The sequence below is a fragment of the Pinus tabuliformis genome, chromosome 5_1, assembly GCF_031772625.1.
Source record: "Pinus tabuliformis cultivar Carrire ecotype Pingquan chromosome 5_1, CPIR1, whole genome shotgun sequence".
In the NCBI taxonomy this organism is placed as follows: domain Eukaryota; kingdom Viridiplantae; phylum Streptophyta; class Pinopsida; order Pinales; family Pinaceae; genus Pinus; species Pinus tabuliformis.
In genome coordinates, this window is record NC_142305.1 from 631954322 (window position 1) to 631968599 (window position 14278).

Below are 14278 nucleotides of genomic sequence, written 5' to 3' on the forward strand. Positions count from 1 at the left end.
GAACTGTGTTGAGTACTGCTTATTGTGTGTCAAAAATATAGGGTCCGGGAATCCTTTGTTGAGGTCCAACTCCACACAAATTTTGGCGATTGTGTAGATTTTTTCCTCAAATATTTGTGTATATTTCTTTATGTGTTGCCCTAATATGTTCCCAATGGCTACTAACACTTTATGGATCTACAAATGTAGGAGTAGATTATGCAATATAACCCAAACAAACATTCTAGATACTACCATTATATTGGCATCGAAATTTTGGAACCAAGGGGTGAAAAAAAGTGTTGTAGACCCCACAGCCATGGACCCTCTTAAAATATATATTCACAATCCTCTCATGATGAAAATTGTACTATGAAAAATCCCATGCAGAAAAGGTGAATCTCACGATTTATTGTCCAATTTGTGAATATCCAATGGAAAAAATCCACTGGTTTTGACCAAAAATTGTTGAATCTACATAGTACTTTTCAAGATTCATATGTTGTGCATAGATCATTTGTTTATGGTAGATCTACAGTCATTACTAATATTTGATTGAGTTGTTCAACTATGTAGGGGTTGGGTAGATCGTCTGTCTGATCTAGTGTTGTTGAGGCAAAAAATTTGCCTTTGAGGATAGCTTTGAACAAAAATCCTCCATTTAGTTTCCCTTGATTTGATTATGTTCCTTTGCGAATACTAGATCTAGAAGCTCCCCCTGTGCCCTTTGAATTTCTTCTTTGAAGATAACCTCCCAAAAGCCTCAAGTTTAATACGATGGTGGATGATGGGAGGAAGTTATAATCTTGTAACATCAGATCTTCCTGCATGGATATTCCTCCAAAGATCAGACTTTGTAGGAGCATTGGGATACACAGAGTGTGCATGATATTGTGTTTTAATTATCTAATGCTATTTGTGGCCAAAATTTAAAATAATATTGTTTTTCCATTTAGGGATTTGGTAAAAATTTGAAAGGCTACCATAGTTCACAGATTCAGTGCCCATACTTGTGAGTCACCCAGATATTCCATCGAAATCAAGGGATAAGTTCAAAGCTCCAAAGAGTGGGAGGGGTTGTTGTGGCAGTATTAAATTCATAAGTGATGGGAAAATGACCAAGCACACCCACAGTGATGGAGGAAAATTCTGATCTGGCAAAAAAAGTAGTAGACTCTCCAGATCTAACGCTACTCCTCCATTTCAACAACCTAATGTGCTCAGGGGATTGAGAATTTCCAGATCAGGGATCTTTAACAATGGATCTATGAAATGAATCATTCGAGGTGGAAGATTGACTTCTATAGCCATATTTTTCCTTCAGATCTGACCAATATTTCTCTTGTGACTAATAGTAGAGAGTAATAAGGTTTCTACTCCAGAGTCACCTTAATCCTACACATATCCATTCCCAACTCAGGAATGTGATTCCCATTTCTTCCTTCTATGTCATCGTGTACATAAGTGGTGATCAGATACACTGCATCCACGATCTGGTAAATGATATTGTCAACGACCCATATCATCAGTCTCCATCGCTGCACAGGAGACCGAAACCAGTATTGATGCCATTGAAAAACTCCATTATTAGATCCATGAGCAGTGAGATCATGCCCTAATGATGATGTGAAAGGTTGATCTGATGTCTAAAGAAACTCGACCACATAAGGACAGCGAAAAGACTGAGAAACCCTAGCAATCGCACCGAGCCTGTCACCTTGACATAGTTCCCCTATCAATCTTGAATTTGATTTTCTTAATTAATATATTATTATCTTACATTTTAATCAATTTTTTTATTTAATTCAATCATTGTAACTTCATAAATAATGTGCTAGTTAATTATTTTTTATGGTACAAAATTGATGGAGTTTATAACTTGTTAAATCTCTTTCGTATAAAATCAAAATTTCACAAATATTTTTAGTCAATAAATTTTATAGATACAAATGTCCATGAAATTACCACAAGTAACAACGGTTATGGATTTTCTTTGTAATCATCATCACTAGTTTTTTTATATTTGAAAATCACAAGTGTTCACGATTTCTTTTAATCAATATATACTTTTCAACAATACAAATAATCACAACATCCTAGGTGACTATGACCATGATTTTTTTTATAACCAAAATAATTCAATGTCAAATTAAAGATATATCAAATGGTCCTCATGATGATTATAAATACAAATAAAATTTGGTGCTAGCTGCAAATTGTCATTGTTCAGAGGTTATTTCTGATACTCTTCGACATCCATAAGACTTTTAACTTCGATATGAGCTTTTACAGAGTGCAGGTAACTTTAAGAGAGTTTAAGGATCCAATTTTGGATCAAGGTTTTAGGGTATAAGTTATAGGGTTTAGGGTTTGGGGTTTAGGGTTTACGGTTTATAACACTTTAGTAAATTATTTTAATAAACACTTAAGTAAAAGTTACAAAACACTTGTTGAAATGTTATAAAAGACTTAGGGTTTAGCATTTAGGGTTTAGGTTTTTTGGTTTACAATTTATAGTTTAGTGTTTAGTTTTTATGGTTTATGGTTTATAACACCTTAGTAAATTATTTTGATAAAAACTTAAGTAAAAGTTACACAACTCTTTTTAGAATGCTATGAAATTATTATGGTTTAGGGTTTATAAGACTTCAGTAAATTCTTATAATAAACACTTAAATAAAAGTTAAAAAACACTATTTAAAATGTTATAAGTTTCTTAGGGTTTAGAGTTAAGAGTCTAGGGTTTATAAGACTTTAGTAAATCCTCTTAATAAACACTTAAATAAAAATTAGAAAGTTTTATAAGATGTTACAAAATGCTTAGGGTTTAGGGTTTATGGTTTTGGGTTTGGTGTTTAGAGATTAGGGTTTAGGGTTTACAACACTTTAGTAAATAATTTTAATAAACTCTTAAATAGAAGTTACAATATGTTTTTTAAAATGTTATAAAATTATTAGGGTTTAGAGTTTAGGTTTAGGGTTTAGGGTTTTAAGTTTAGTGTTTAGGGTTTAGGGTTTAGGGTTTGTGGTTTATAGTTTAGGGTTAAGGGTTTATAACACTTTAGTAAATTCCTTTAATAAACACTTAAATAAAAGTTACAAAACGATTTTTAAAATGTTATAAAATTCTCAGGTGTTAGGGCTTAATGTCCATGGTTTTGAGTTTGGGGTTTAATGCTTAGGGTTTAGGGTTTATGATTTAGGGTTTAGGGTTTATAAGACTTTAGTAAATTCTTTTAATATACACTTAAATAGAAGTTTCAAAATACTTTTTAAAATGTTATAAAATGACTAGGGTTTAGGGTTTGGGATTTAAGGTTTAGTGTTTAGGGTTTAGGGTTTAAGGTTTGGGGTTTTGGGTTTAGGTTTAGGGTTTAGTGTTTAGGGTCTACAAAATTTTGGTAAATTCTTTTAAAAAACACTTAAATAAAAGTTAAAAAACAATTTTTAAAATGTTATAAAATGGTTAGGGTTTAGTGTTTGCAGTTTAGGGTTTAGGATTTGGGGTTCGGGGTTTAGGGTTTAGGTTTTGGGGTTTAGGGTTTATTTTTTTGTTTTTAGGGTTTAGGGTTTGTAACACTTTAGTAAATTATTTTAATAAACACTTAAATAAAATTTACAAATTTCTTCTTAAACTGTTATAAAAGTCTTAGGATTTTTGGTTTAGGGTTTATGGCTTGGGGTTTATGGTTTAGGGTTTAGGATTTTGGGTTTAGGTTTTAGGGTCTATGTTTTAAGGTTTGCAACAATTTATTAAATTCTTTTAATAAACACTTAAATAAAAGTTACAAAACACTTTTAAAAATGTTCTAAAATGCCTACAGTTTAGGGTTTAGGGTTTAGGGTTTAGGTTTTATGGTTTAGTGTTTGGGGTTTAAGGTTTAAGGTTTATGGATTATAAGACTTTATTAAGAGCTTCCCCTTCTCTCCTCCTCCCATCACTCCCCCTACCAACCCTTCTCTCTCCACCTCCCTCCCTCTCCCTCTCTCTCTCTATCTCTCCCACTTTATAAAAAAAATTTATGAGCTTCCCCTTCTCTCCCCCTCCCATCACTCCCCCTACTAACCCTTATCTCTCCACCTCCCTCCCTCCCTCTCTCTCTCTAGTTCCATTCTTCTCATTTGTACATAAACATTAGGTCATCATTGTTTAACTCATTTTGTGATGCTCACTTGCACATGGGATGGTGGATCCTTGTTCACTTATCCTTGACTTAGTCATGGAGTTGTTCACTTATCCCATCAATATTCTATCTCAGAGACACTTGATCCCCTTAGATGCACCGTTATTCAAGTGTGGTTAAGAATTCTCTCTCATCTCTCTCTCTCTCTCTCTCTCTCTCTCTCTCTCTCTCTCTCTCTCTCTCTCACATCTCTTTCTCTTGTTTTCCCTATCTCTCTCTCACTCTCCCTCCCTCTCCCATCCCCCCACTTTCTCCCATCTCTCTCTCTGTCTCCCTCTCCTATCCCCCCCTTTGTCTCCCTCCCTCTCCCATCTGCCCATATCTCTCTCTCTCCTGCCTCCCTTCCCTCTCTCTCCCTCCCTCTTTACCTCTCTCTCCCTCCCTCCCTCTCTCTCCCTATCTCTGATCAGGTGATCACGTCCTAAGTGGAAAAAAATGCTCAAATTTTGAATTGCTCAGTATTTGTTGAAACCAAAACAATAGGATAGGCCTCGCCGATATGATCCTATAGCCATGAATGGCACTCAAATCCGACATTGTATGTGAATGTTATTCAAGTTTGAAAATTCACAATTTCATGCAGAAGTCCAATTTGACATGGGTTGAATTTGAATAAAAAAAATTAAAAAAGAATATTCTAGGAACATCCCTTAGAATATTTTAGGAATATTCCTTGAAATATTCTCTACTGGCCAATTAATGGACGCCACCTGGCCTGCCCGGAGGCCGCCACATGGCCCCAAGACTACAGGTTTATTGGGAAAAAAAAAATTGTGTCTGCAGGATTCGATCACGGGTCTTCACGCTACCAACCCACATACCCGACCAGCCCACCCACACAACAATTCTTTACCACAAAGGGTTAGAACTTATATTTATGTGTTGGCAAATGTATGGGCGGTGGCAAAGGGACCCAGCGCCTAAGGGCCTACCTTCGAATGATATGACCAGAACGCGATGACCACAGATCTAGCCTCGATGGTTAATCCAACTCGCAGTTAAAGGGACAGGTTCACATGTCTCGGTGTAGGAAGCTATAACAGTTTAATGCCACTGTTTCATAACTGTTGGATCCACGGTTTTGCCGGCGGTGGGGTAGTCGGTCCATGTGACCACTACACCCTTTAACATTCAATGCCACCCAAAACGCGAGGTCAAGTCTGGCAGGGACCACCAATTTAGGTGCATTTGCCAAATTTATCGGGGCTAGCTGCAATTAATCCACTTTTAGTGGAGTTTCTTTAGGTTAGACTAGAGAAAACTTATTGAGGTCCTAACTTTCACTAGGTAGATCCTTTTGGAGCGATTTTTTTTTTGGTTTTGGGTATTCTGAGCATTCTAGAGCCAATGGTACATGTTTCAAAGCCAACAGAGATCATCTTCAGGTACTTTTTCAACAAAGAAGCTTGGAGAGCCAACAAGGCCTAGGGAGTGTGGGCGCTGTACTGGGCTATGGTTAACCATTGGAGGTTAAACAAAAGCCATTCTTGACTGTTTTTTGTGTTGTGAACTCATTTCCACAACTTATTTTTCCTGTTTAGGCTTTCTTATCACTATATAACCAATTTGATCATCTAGTAAGAGCAAGGACATGCCCATTTGGGGTGAACTGCCTTATCAGCTGCTGTGCTATATTATGTGATTTTATCTTGCTATGTTTTTCAGATTTGATATGGTGAACAGTAAAATGAAATAATACTCCTTCACACATAAGACTCAGAAATTGACCAAAAGCACTCTGTTTCAATTGTAAGAGATCAATAACAGTTTGCACATATAATTTAATGGAAATGAATACCTTGAACAACAAATACAGGTAGTTTCATTTTTCAGATCAATTGGTATCGGAGCTCAAGTTTTGAGTATTAGTTTTGTGCAATGATATTTTTGATTGTTTTGCAAGTTTTAATGCTTACCAGGCTTAAGCTTCAAAGAGGGAAAGGAAAATTGGTTGGAGCACAAGATAATCCTCAAGAAAGGAGGGCCAGGGTGCCATTATCTCCACCTTCTAATTCACCCTCAATAGCCTTACAAGAAGCTTCAACTATGTTTGAAAGGGAAGGAGAAGTTCCTGAAAACATGGATCCAAGAGAATAAGAATGGGTATTCAGAAAATATTTTTTGGACATGACTTAGATGGTAACAATATTATACCAAGAAAGGAATGATAGGTTGGTTGGAGAAGGGTCTAAGCATCAGAAAGAAGGAGAGGGCTCATCAGGAGGAAAGAAAGGTGATGATAATTCAAAGAAAGGACATGGAGGAAATGGCAATCCACCATCTCCATCGTCATCCTCTTCCTCTACATCGTAATCCTCTACCTCGGTAAATCAACCTCATAAGATTAAATCTTCTGGAAAAAGTCCATTTTTAAAGCTAGATGTTAAATTTGAATTACCCATGTTTAAAAATGAAGTTAATGTAGAAAAACTTGACAACTAGATAAGACAGTTGGAAGTTTATTTAAGGATATAGAACTTACAGGTTGATGACACCAAGATTCAGTTAGCCTCTTTAAGAATGGATGGAGCAGCATTAGTATGGTGGGAAGCCAAGACGAAGGATGAAATTAAGAAACATGGTAAGATTACTTTAACATGGGCTAAATTTATTTCCACAATTAAGAACCGATTCTATCCTCTTTGCTCATTTACAAAAGGCTATGATGAACTGGCAAAACTTTAGACCACTGAAGGGACAAAATGTTCAAGACAACACCCAAGAGTTTAGGAGAAGAGCACTCTTATTAGGGGTAGACTTACAAAGTCAAGACACTTTCCTAAAATATATAGGTGGTTTGCACAGCTACCTTAAACATACCATTCTTGTGTTCAATCCTACTAGTCTAGATGAAGTTTGTGTACAAGCTACGCATTTAGAGGCTAGAGGCAAAAACACTTTTGATGGAGCTGAGGATAGTGATTTTGAAGGAAAAGGAAGAAAAAGGATTGCTATCTCTAGAAAGGAAAAGAGGAAATTCTTTTGCGAGAATTGTTCAAAAACAAGCCATGATAAAGACCATTGTTGGAAGTTTCATCTAGAGTTGAAAGTAGAGAAATATAAAACCAAAGACAAAACCAAATAAAAGGGAAAAACTATAGTAGGTGATGAGACAAAAAGTATCACCATTGTATTAAAGAACATAAAGGGGAAAGAGGTTGTACAAGAAACAAATGCTAGTTCTAGCACATTAAACTGTCACAAAGAAAATCAAAATAAAAAGAGGAGGATAGAGCTATTTCATGTGAGGATAATATCAAACCACACAAAGATAGACACACTTTTTGATAGTGGGTATCGAGCTAATCTCATCTTAGAAGACTTGGTCAAACAGCTGAAACTTGAGACAATTCCACATCCAAAGCCTTATCCACTTGGGTGGATATGCAAGGATGAAAACTTACAAGTCTCAAAGAAGTGCATCCTGCGCTTCACCATAACAGCTCATTATGTTGATTGGGTTGAACTGGATGTAGTACCACTTGACATTACAAGTGTTTTGTTGGCTAGTCCATATTTATTTGACAGAAAGGCAATCTTCCATCACCATGAGAATAAGTATCACTTGTTCAAGGATGGAAAAGAGTACATTGTGAGAGCACATAAGAAGAAGATAGAATCTTGTTTAGTCCATGTTGGGCAATTGAAAAGGCTAGTTATTGCAAGTCAAAATTTGACTTTGTTGATGGTTAAACAACAAGATTTTGTACAATTTCCTTTTCATATTATTTCTGATAGAAATTATTATATGTTTCAATCTGATAACAGTTTGTCTTTGAAAGAAGATGACAAAAGGTTGCACAAGATACCTTTGGTTTCGATCGGTGCAGAGAACGAAGTGTCGGTGCAAAGCGGTGCAAGATTCCATGAGAAGGAAAGGCATGCAAGCAAAGAGGGCACACAGTTCAGCATGGGTCAATGTTGGTTTCAGAATGGAGGATTGGTATGGCGAGAAAACTTGGTCGGGATTCGGTACAAGTACAGGGCTCGTTCAACAAAAATTCGCCATGTGAACAGTTGGCAAGGTGAACTTTATTTTAAGTCTTCTTTGAAGTTTTACCATTGTAGAAAAATTATGCTTTCTGCAAAATATAGTTGCTTCTCTGCAAATTTCAAGAATTTGCATCATGACTCAGTCAATTTTAGCAATAGTCAGTCAGTGAATTAAAGGGAAAATTTATCATTTTATGAGAAGCTCAATTTGATGAAGTCAGGAAGATTTCAGTTATTAAAGGTGGGAAGAGTGGAGAATCAGTCTCCTCATCTTCATTTTTAGTAATCAGAGAGCTTTTGGGGTCCAAAATCTTCCCATTTGAGAGGTTTGATTAGGTGATCATGTCTTAAGTGGAAAAAAATTTCTCAAACTTTTAATTGCTCAGAATTGGTTGAAACTAGAATGAAAGGATAGGCCTTGTTGATACGATCTTGTAGCCATGAGCGACACTCAAATCCGACACTGCATGTGACTGTTATTCAAGTTTGAAAATTCAAAATTTGATGCAAAAGTCCAGTTTGACTTGGGTTGAATTTGAATAACAAAATATTAAAAAAGAATATTCCAAGAATATTCTTCAGAATATTCTGGGAATATTCCACAGAATATTCTCTGTTGGCCAATTAGTGGACACCACGTGGCCCCAAGACTGCAGGTTTATTAGGAAAAATTTTTGTTTGTCCACAAGATTCGATCACGGGTCTCCACCCACAGGCCTGACCGGCCTGCGCACATAGCAGTTCTTAACCACAAAGGGTCAGAACTTATATTTATGTGTTGGAAAATGTATGGGCAGTGGCAAAGGGGGCCAGCCCCTAAGGGCCAACCTTTGAATGATATGACCAGAACGCGGTGACCACATACCTAGCCCCGGTGGTTAATCCAACTCATGGTTAAAGAGGATGGGTTCACATGTCTCAATGGAGGAAGTGATAACAGGTTAATGCCATGGTTTCATAACTGTTGGCTCCACGGTTCCGCGGACGGTGGGGTAGTCGGTCCATGTGACCACTACATGCCTTAATACTCAATGCCATCCAAGTCGTACAGTCAAGTCTGGCGAAGACCGCCATTTTAGGTGCGTTTTCCAAATTTAGCGGGGCTAACTGTATTCAATCCAATTTTAGTGGAGTTTCTTTAGGTCAGACTGGAGAAAACTTCTGGAGGTCACAACTTTCACTAGGGAGATCCATTTGGAGCGATTTTTTTTTTTGGGTATTCTAAGCATTCCAGAGCCAATAGTATAGGTTTTAGAGCCAACAGAGCTCATCTTCAGGTAATTTTTCAGCAGAGACGCTTGGAGAGGCAACAGGGCCTAGGGAGTGTTGGATCTATATTGGGCTATGGTTAAGCATTGGAGGTGAAACAAAAGCCATTCTCGACTGTTTCCTGTGTTTTGAACTCATTTCCACAGCTTATTTTTCCTATTTAGGATTTCTTATCATTGAATAACCAATTTGAGCATCTAATAAGAGCAAGGACATGCCCATTTTTGGGCCTTGGACCTGACAGATGTAGCCCAGGAGGGGTGAAATGCATTATCAACTACTATGTTATATGTGATTTTATTTTCATGTGTTTTTTACATTTGATATTCTAAATAGTAAAGTGAAATAATACTCCTCCACACATAAGACTTAAAAATTTATCAAAAACACTTTGTTTCAATTGCAAGACATGAGTAAAAGTTTTCATATATAATTTAATGGAAATGAATACCTTGAACATCAAATACAAGTAATTTCATTTTTCAGATCATTCTCCCATCCTTCTCTCTTGATCTCTCTCTCTCTCTCAATCCCTCTCGTTCTCGCTCCCTCTATCCCCCTTCCCCCCCAACTTCCCTCTTTCTCCCTCCGTCTCGGCCTCTCTCTTCATCCTTCTCCCCCTCCTTCCCTCCTTCTATCTTTCCCTCTCTTCGTCTCACCCCCTTCTTCCCTCTCTCTACCCACCCCATTCCATCCCTCTCTCCCTCCTCACCCCCTCCAGCCCTGTCTCTCCATCCTTCTCCTCCTCCTTCCCTCCTTCTGTCTCTCCCTCGCTTTGCCCCACCCCCTCCTTCCCTCTCCCATCCCGCAAACCTCTCTCCGTCCCTCTTCCATCCCCCCTCTCTCCCTCCTCTCTCTCTCTCTCTCTCTCTCTCTCTCTCTCTCTCTCTCTCTCTCTCTCTCTCCCCCAACTCCTTACCACTCTCTCTCTCTCTCTCCCCCAGTCCCTCCCCCCGCTCTCTCCCTCTCCCTCTCTTTCTCTCTTTGTCCCTCCCTATTGCTCTCTCTCCCTCCCACTCCCTATCTCCCATCTGTTTCTCTCACTCCCTCTCATTCTCCCTCCCTCTATCTGCTCCCCCCAAACTTCCCTCTCTCTCCCTCCCACTCTCTCCCTCTCTCTCCCCCTTCGTCCCGCTCTCTCTCTCTCCCTCCATCTCCCCCTCCTTCCCTCTCTCTAACTCTCTCCTTCCCACCCCCTCCTTCTCTCTCTCTCTCTCCCCCTTCCTCCCTCCCTCCTGACCTCTCTCCGTTCCTCCCTCCCCCAAGACCTCTCTCTCTATCCCTCCCTTTCTCCCCCCCTACTTCCCTCTCTCTCTCTCTATCCCTCCCTCTTGCTCTCTCTCCCGCTCTTTGTCCCAATCCCTCCCTCTCTATCCTGCTCTGTCCCTCTCCCTCTCCCTCTCTCTCTCTCTCTCTCTCTCTCTCTCTCTCTCTCTCTCTCTCTCTCTATTGCTCTGTCTCTCTCTCTGCCTCCCCCTCCTCCTTCCCTATCTCCCTCTCACTCCCTCCTTCCTCCGTTGTCTCTCTCTCACTCCTCTTCCCTCTCTCCCTCCCTCTGTTCCACTCTTTCTCTCTCCCCTAAGCAAATACATTTATTTCAGATACTTTAAATAAATAAAGCAATTATATTCGTGAATAAATTTGTTTTACATTGTACAATTAAATAATGCATATAATTTTACATTATAAACAACCATGTATATATAAAAAAAAAATTCAATTTGCAAAAATACTCATTTCATATTATATAATTTCAAATCAATAAACAATTACATGAGAACGAATATAACAAAACAATATAAATATAAGAAATCACTAAAATTTCTTAGTTATCTTGGTCAATGTCAACTAAATAAATAGTGGTTAATAGAAAAATATAATCATATAAGTTGGCCATAGGAGGAACTAATAAATCTTAGTTATATTGGTCAATGTTAGCTAAATCAATAGTGGTTAATAGGAAAATATAATCATATAAGCTTGCTTTAGCAGGAACTAATAAATGGAGATGTGAAGTGGATAAATTAATTGCTTGGTTAGGCATATGTAGTTACATAAATTTTGGCAAGTAATAACCACTAGTAAGTTACACATTTACAATTTTACTCCTACATAAACATAAATAATCTTGAGAAGTTACTTATGGTAAATATATTTATTTACATCTTATCCTTATCTATTTTTTATAGAAAAGATTAAAGTTGTATAGTAAAAAATGCAAAAGGAAAAAAAATTTAAAAAGAAAATCATGATAACGAGGAAAGTGTGAGAAAGTAGAATGATGACTTGATTGCATGTCCATGTAAATTTATCATTGCTCTATGATTATATAAAATTTGTCTCCACTAATAAAAAAAACTTTTTAAAATAAACTAAAGAAAAATTGTTTCACTTATACATACCAAGAGAAAGAGAGAGGCTCTAGTGTTTAGTTTTTGTAAATACAAAAAGTAACTACATTGATCTGTTTGCTGTATAACTAGATGGATGTCTCTTGAAAGGCAAATCCTCAAAAATTTAAGAAACATCACAATATTCTACCCTGTAATCTTTGAAAGATAAAAGCCATATAATACAACTAAAAAATGACATTAATTTCTTACATGGAAACACGTGCACTAAAAGTCTTTTTGACTAATATACCTGCAAAATCATTACCAAAAATTTTACCAAGAAAATCATTTCTTTATATTGAGACATCAGAAAAAGGTCTGTGTGACCAATATACCTGTGCAACAAGCCCTGAAAAACCCTCACAAATTAAAAAAACGCATACAAATGTATGGGCAAATCATTGAAAGTAAAAAACAATAAAATAGATTAAAAAATACCTCATAAACCTAACCTATTGAAAACAACCCAATAATTCATACACCCACAAGTATTGAGGAATGCAAATATAAAATACAATTGAGCATTATAAAATAAAAAAATTAACATAAACTGATATTAACATTGCGAATCTAGCCAGTGAATCGTACTCATCACCACCACAGCCACCACCATTCTCATCCTCATCGTCACTCTCATGGTCATCGACTACCGCGTTGTTCGGAAGCGGGCCACTGCCAGGATTAATGGGTTTTGGTAACAGGTGGTTTTTTTTTAATATTATAAAATAGAATAAAAGGTTATGGGATTGATGGTTAAGAAGAGGGTAAAGAGATTTTAAAAGAAGAAGAGATTAATGGAACTGCACACAAAATACAAAAATATAGATTAAATAAATTCAATAGTATAGCAGATAATAGTATAGTAGATAAAAAGATTAAGGAGGTTATGGATTAAGAATAGAGTATAAAAATCTGAAAATATTTTGATTTAGATTTAATAGATACCAAGGTAGTAAAAATAAAAAAGATCTCAAAAAGAGAGTAATAAATTAAGGATCAAGAGGCAAATATAAAGATTTGAAAACATTAAACTTAAATGATAAAGTTGGGTTATATATTGAAGATAGTTTGGTTATATATTAAAGATCGGAAGATATTTTTAGAATAAAGACCATAAAAGTGGGTACCATTTCAACAAGATAGTTTTTTTACTAATCATTAAATATAAATGAATATGGGGATTATATTGATAAAAATAGAGGAGTAATTGGGGAATTCCGGATGTTCGTTATAATCCACAACCTACTTTAGAATGAAAGGAGGACCAAAGGGCATTATGGTGCTTAATCCTTCTTCAGGCTGTTAATGAAAAAGGAACTTGGGAATTAAGGCTTGCCAAGTAATTCTTGAGCTAAGCCTGTGTAGTTAAGTAATTCTTCAGCTAAGTCCATATAGTTTGCAGCAAATCCATAAAGTGGATCACGGCCTGGATGATTAGTGTAATAAGATGGGAGTAAAAGGAAACACAAGGAGAATTCTGTTGGGCAAAACTAAAGATGAGAATGATTGAATGGGAAACATAGAGAAATCAATCTTGTTATGTTTTTTTCCTTTTTTTCCTTTAACTATACAAGTTTCATTTTAATTTGGTTTTTTTCTCAATAAATTGAAAATAGTTTTATAATTGATATTTTTATGAACCAATTAAAATTTCATATAAAATTTATAAAAATAAAGTAAAATTATACACTTAATACATTTACATATAAGTTTACATACGAAATGGAAACAGAGGAATGGAGGGCAAGGGCTATTAGATGGAAGACAATCGACATGCATAGATCAACGAAGAGAAAACAACATAATATCACACAAATTTCAGAGATATAATTATATAAATGTATTTAAGATACTTTGTTGGCTATAGCAAAGAAAACATGCATAGATCAATGAAGAGAAAACAACAGGATATCACACAAATTTCAGAGATATAATTATATAAATGTATTTAAGATACTTTGTTGATGAGATACGCGTTAAGAGTATTCACTCAAATTTTTAAGCGAGCTCGCTGACGAGTTACTTATAGAGTAAGTATTTGAACAAATCTTATAGCTTAAATATTTAAGCTTCTAATAATATAAAAAAAAATCATGGAAAAATAAGTGTAACCAAATTTTTAGAAGACTCATCAAATAATTGAAATGTAAGAAGACTCTTCAAATCACTGAAATGTAAATACAAGTTTAGCTCCATGTCGACATAGAAAGGGAGAGGGAGAGGGTTTTTTTAATTTCCCCTGAGGATAACATTAATGATTTAGTTTATCTATTTAGTTGGGTTTATATCAAATTAAAAACGAGTGGGGAAAGCACGTCAAAACAGGGATTGCAGCAATGACAGATTGATTTATTGAATGATTTTTGACGAGGAAGGACCAGAACATTGAAAACTCACTCTAATCTATCCAACCAAAACCAAAGAAATATCTATCCAACCAAAACCAAAGAATAAATCATG